The sequence below is a fragment of the Belonocnema kinseyi genome, chromosome 8 (genome assembly GCF_010883055.1).
Source record: "Belonocnema kinseyi isolate 2016_QV_RU_SX_M_011 chromosome 8, B_treatae_v1, whole genome shotgun sequence".
NCBI classification, from domain to species: domain Eukaryota; kingdom Metazoa; phylum Arthropoda; class Insecta; order Hymenoptera; family Cynipidae; genus Belonocnema; species Belonocnema kinseyi.
Window position 1 is genome coordinate 82,347,187 of NC_046664.1, and position 6,478 is coordinate 82,353,664.

Consider the following 6,478-nt stretch of genomic DNA (forward strand, 5'->3'; position numbering starts at 1 on the left):
ATGAAGCAGAAAGCTTAAAATTCTATTTAACTTTTAATTATTTATGCTGCACATGGACTTCATATTGTAAGAACTGACATCTTTTGGTATTCATTTATTTTTTTATTTAAGAAGTAGCTCATTTTTCTAATTTTCTTACAAATCTCAGTCTAACATTCATTTATTATAATTTAGAGAATCAGTGGTACAAACTTTTTTACATTCTCATCATAAAAGTTATTAGATTTGGTATTAGACTTTTCAGTGTCAGAAACACAAGCTATAAAACACAAGCTCGAAAATGAATTTACCTCGCGCTCTACGCTTGGTCTTTGTATATTTCCCACACTTGTGCACACATTTTTTTAACTAAAGACCAAAGCATTGACAACAGTAATTTGGTGATGCCAAATTCTCTTTTGTTAAAGCTCCTTTAGCTTTAACCAACACATTCTTATCACGTAGCTCGTGCTTCGCACTCGAATTTGTCACTAAAATTGTATATCATTTCCACAAATGTATATTATTACAATTCCTAATATGCATTGGTATTAAACCAGACGTAGTTTCATTGTATCTTTAAAAAAATGAGCATTCTTTAAAACAAATTTTTATTAAACATTTTATTGCAACTTCAGCCGTTTTATCAAAAACTGAATTGGTTCCTTTCTAATTTTATATTTGGGATTTAAACGTTAAACATGCAGTCTACACAATAGCTTTACCGTATTTGAACTACTAAGCTACCAAGATTTCTAATTAGGTTTAGCATTTCAGATGCGTTCATTGATAAGCGTCCATCTTCTAAATGCTGTTCCATCACTTACGGAGGCTTATTTCGACTGTCATTTGGACCATAATGGAAACCATTGATTCTATTATTTAAATCATCTAGTTTAAATAGTTTCAAAATTCGGTTGTAAAAAGATAAAACTTTTGCTATATCACGTGGAAAAACTTCCTCGAGTCCGGCATGCATCCAGTCAACCCCGACATTCTTTGTTACTTAAAAATCTTCCTATTGGCTTGTGTGAAAAGTACATTCCTCTTTAATACCAGTCAATGATAATTTATTTTGTATTAAACCCGTTTGATAGTTTTTTTTTGTCTCTGAGAAAGCAGCATTTTTCAGAAAAAGTGATATTAATCTCATTTCTATGAATTAAAATAAATCGGTATGGAAAGTTTCAACGAAAGCATACCCAGTGGTTTGATCGATGCTAATTCCCACTTTTTCTTAAATCTGTAGTTCACTGATCATTCTTTTGAAAACAACTTTTTTCGTAAAAACACGATTTTCTTCGCAAATTTTTTCTTCCCAGAATTCCCCTTGTCCAAAATTAGAAATAATATTTGCGTTTGAATTTACCTTTTCTAAATAAGCCATAGTTTTATTAAAGACATGAGGCAGCTAAAAAAACCGAGTTAAAATACGACGCAGTGATATAAACGTAGCATACACCGGAATGCTTATCCTGTTCAGGGGGAATATAGTTTCCACCATTTTCGAAATGTTTGAAGCGCAAGTATTCTGAATGCAGTCCAACAAAAGGATTTTTCAATTTTTCGAACATTGATTTAATTTTATTATTATTTTCCGGAGTTTCACCTAATTCTTAAAAGCGATTTAATGTAAAACTTTCAAATAAATGTATTGCTTTTTCGTCAGTAGAAGTTATACAGTCTTCCATAATATTTTGTACTCTTTTCCTTACTATATCGCTGTGCTTGTAAAGAGCAGAAAAAATTGAAAGTATCTGTTTTTAAATGTATTAAATAAGCCTCCCAAGGATTAGCTATATCTTCATTGCACAACTCATGATTAATTTACATTATTAAATCAACAAAAATTATAATAACCATAATGCAATTATATTTTCCATTATTATTTGTCGCTGCCGCTTTTTGATATACCTGTTTCAATGTCGCTAATTAATAAGTGAATTTGCACGCAGCACATTTCTGTTTTGTTAATTTTGTACACCAATTTTTGAAATTTTAACTAAACACCATACGCTGAAATTGAGTACTGAATATCTACGGCGTAAAAAAGTTTGAAAGCTACATCCACAGCTTTCAGGCGTGAAGCAACGCGATATCTTTTTTTCGTCTACAACAACATAGACCTATTCTAAGCTTCTAATTGGCCCCAGAAATAGAATAAGAGGCTGCAATCGTAGTCTTTTTTTCATACAGCTTATCACGCTTTTCCTTTAAAGCCTTATGTATGTCGGTGGCATTCTATAAAGTAATTAATATTATGTATTAGGTAAAATGAATATATATATATATATATCAAATAAAAGTCTATATATGTGTAATTGTTATACCTGGACTTATAGGATGAAACCTTCCTGTATTTCTTGAGACGAAAATTTCTTATTTCTGTGGTTCACTGAAACACATTCACGCTCATTCGTTTTCCGTTTTGTTTGTCTCTTGCCATACTGCATCTGCGTGAGTGCCATCAGCATTTTAAATAAAAATAATGCCACTGCATCTTGATTCTCTGCACACACAAAAAAAAACAATTCGTAAATTTATCGTAATTTTTTTCTAAAATTTAAAATTAAAATACAATCAAACAGGCTATGTTAATTATACTTACCAACTGGCAATTGATCGATGTCACGGACAAGCACTTGGTTGTCCACTGAGCTGCATTTCTTAATTGTTTGTATCACGTACAGGATCCGCTAACACATTGGTCTCCAAAGAACTTGATGAGCAATGGGTTTCCCTGGATGGAGTCGATCAAAATCCAGCATTAGCTCTAATTATGAGTGAAAATGTTAATTATGGGTTGGCATGTATATTTTTCTTAAATCTCTAGAATATCTTACCAATTCGTCTACTTTATAAAGATATAATTAAAAATAACTTATGTAATTAATTTTAAATTTCGTAAAATCTTCTGCGAATTTTTTCGAGTTATAGACCTACATGTTTCTATTTACTCTGGCCTTTCAATTTCAAATTGTTTTTTGGCAAGGAGCATTCTATCGGAACGCAGTTTTTTAAAGTTGTTGTAGGCATTCCATAATTTGCCTGTAGAGTTTACACTCTCCCCATTAAAGTTTGAGTGCGGAATGGAATAAACATTTACATTTTCATGGAATATTTCGCTAATTTTTGCGCCTAATTTTTTAAATATTTCTATTGGGATTCTATAACAAAGAAAAAACAATTTTAAACTTAAGTTATTTGAAGTTGACAACATAACTAGGGAAAAAGTTCTCTTACTTGAATTTTCTCAATGGAAGGCCAAAATTTTGAATGCAATAGTCTCGCTCCCTGATAATGATTCTTCTTGTCAATGCATTTTTATCGCCGTTCGACAAATAACCATTATCATCAAAACTTTTTCTTTAAGATCTTGCATTCACTATCCCTTTCCACGTAATCATGAAGTGCCTGGAAAATATTATACAATAAATTATCTAAAATATAATGGAGACTGGACAGGAATATTTAATTATAAAATGCCTTACTTCATTATTGTATGAGCAATAACTGGTTTGAAGAGACCGTCTTTGCGTCTCCGTTTGTTAGCATCTAGGCCTAGGCTGCTTAGGCACTGCAGGAGTTATTACAATATTAGATAAATTCAGAAATGCATTCGCAGATGTTGCTGGAGAAACATATGATGAACAGATTGCATTAGACTCCCGTGAAAACAAAACTGTATCCTGATTCATGCTATCTATCGCATTGGTGTCGAAAATTTGATTCAGATTTAAATCAGCTTGAACTTAAATTCTGATTTAAATCAGCTTGAAAGTGGCCGATTTGTTGGTTCCTTAAAAATTTGTTTGAAATAAAGTTTTGAGGCATTTTTAAATTTGAAAAAAATTTTAAACACGTAGAATTTTTAAGAGTTTAAAATAAAATTTTGAAGCATTTTAAGGAATTTAAAACTATTTGAAATAAAAATAATTTAACCTTGAATTTAAGAAGTGTTCAATTTATAAAAAAATGTAATCGCTTAACTTGTAATGCTTCTTTTTTAAAACCATTTAGTTTGAAATATTTGACTGTATTACTTAATATTTAGAAATATCCAACTTTCATTTAGAATCAGTAATATTATAAATAAAATATTCAGAACTAATGAAAAAAGTAACCTTGAACTTAAAATTCTAATTGTTCTACTTAAAATATTTTACTTTGCAAGTCAAATTTAGAATTTTGATGCATAAATAACAATTGAACATGTATTACTCCTAGAAAAATGCAAGTAATTTCAGTTGAAAAAGTTATTATTAATTACAATTTGGATAAAAGTAAAATTTAATAGAATGATTAAATGAATATAATTATTGATGCTTTTTATGTTCTAAACTGATCAATTAATTATTATTAGATGTACACTTTTTCAACAATATTAAATTACGTAAGGATTACATTTAAACTGCTGTTAACTATGTCACTTTATTTGATTATTTACTTTAAGGATATGTAATTGAATTTCGACTAGAATTTCTGTACTAAAAGTTTCTTTCGACTTTAAATAGCTCCATTCAAATCAGTTACGATGAAATAATTTTTTTAAATCTTTGCAAACTGTGCGAAATATGGTTATCTGAAATCAATTTTCAAAATTATAAATTTATACATTTCAGTTTATTCTAAAATTTGTATAAAAAGTAATTATTCATTTAAATTTCTACTTACGAAATTTAAAAAAAAATTAAGTAAAAATTATCCGAATATTTCAGTTAAAATAATTGTTTGACGATTTTTATGTTTTGAAATGACTGATTATAATTGATTATATTACAAATTGAATTTCCAGGAATAATTGCAAAAGAATATATATTTGTTTGAGGCTTTTTATGTTATGAACTGTTTAATTCATGATCAGCTAATTAACTTTGTTCACAATGTTAAATTATATAAAGTTTAAATTTAAATTATTTTAAGTTAGGTAACTTATATTGATTACAGTAGTGTCTCGCTTATCCGAGCTATTGTTGAGCGGCCCCAACTTGGAGAATAGGGAAACTCGGATAAAAACGGAATTTTAAATAAAAAGAAAGTCTCAGTGTAATAAACTGAAAGTAAACTCAAATAAATATTCAATTTATACAACTTCATGTTTTAAACAATCTGGTATATAGTTTATATCACATGTGCCATAATGTATCTTTATTTAAGAGCAATCCACGCAGTTCATAACGCAGAGAGTATTGTAAACGTGGTTTATTCCACGTTTCTAAATGGCAGATCGATAGCTGAATATATACGTATATGTAATCGCTATGAGCGGACGGTTGGAGGGGATAAGCGAAACTATGTCAGCGCTCGCAGCAGCGATTTTCCGCAACTTCACCGGACGCTGTTGCCGCCTGCTAATGTGTTTTGTATACTGTAAAAACATAAAATGGGACACGAAATTTGTTGCGTTGTTAATTGCGAGAATACGGGCAGAAATAACAAAGCTGTAAAATTTTACAAGTTCCCTACAGCAACACATAAAGTTTTGCAAAAGAAAAAATGGATTGCAGCTGTAAAAAAAGCGAAGTGAGTGTCATAACCCTTTTTCCAAAATATGCGTATACAGTATGTAATGATATTTTCTGAAGTGTTCTCCATCTTTCAATTATTAATGATCTCAATTTTTTATGATTTCATTTTTGTCATTAACTATACTTTTTCATAATATTTTCAGTATTGGTGTATTCCCATGGTATCCAAAATCGTCAGACACAATATGCAGTGCCCATTTTATTAACAATCAAAAGTCAGATGAAGAATTGCTCTATACTCTCTATATAATGGGCAGTGTCCATTTTATTAACAATCAAAAGTCAGATGAAGAAACGCTCTATACTTTTAGTTTTACGTGATTTCACACTATGAGCACTTTTACTAGCTGATATCCGGTAACGTCGAGCTTGATGCCACTCTGGATTTTCAGACTGTTTAATTGTACTCCAGCACAATTCAATTATTTCACTTTGGGTCAAGACAATATACTTATTATAAAATTCTTCTTGTTCTTTTGGGACTACTGGCAAAATATGCTGAGGTGTTTTGTTGTCGAATAGTGTAAATAAAAATCTCAAACAATCAGTTAACTTCTTCTTTTCCATCTTGGACTCAGCTTCTTTCAACCTTGCATTGATTACCCTTTGCTCTTCTTCATGCATAGTATTTGCATTATTCCTTCTTTCTTCTGCAGCTGACATCATTAGTTTCAATGCCGATGGAGCCTTCAGTTCTTCCAAATATATAATTTGTGGGTCCATGTCCAGTTCTGGTTCTGGTGGAAACATTTCATAGAAGTATCTGCCTTTAGAATATTTCTGTTTTGCAAATTGTTGAGCAGTTAGGCCTCCCCATTGTTGCCCAATGTCAGTCTTGGATCGGCTTTCCTCGTTATTTATATAGTGAGTCAAGGCAGCTATGTGTTTGCATGCTTTACTCTTATTGTACACACATGTACAAAGCACATTTATGACAAATCTTCCATTGTCAATCTGAAAAAGAATATATA

General features: G+C 30.5%; 1 long non-coding RNA gene across 1 annotated transcript; it reads right to left on the reverse strand.

Moving 5' to 3' along the window:
- Positions 1-519: 519 nt before the first annotated feature.
- LOC117179020 lies at positions 520-3,766 on the reverse strand. The gene is made up of 6 exons (XR_004467846.1): positions 3,471-3,766; positions 3,223-3,393; positions 2,923-3,146; positions 2,588-2,752; positions 2,310-2,488; positions 520-2,220 (listed from the first exon to the last, which is right to left on the reverse strand). It is a non-coding gene; the product is annotated as an uncharacterized LOC117179020 (long non-coding RNA).
- Between the last annotated feature and the right edge of the window lie 2,712 nt (positions 3,767-6,478).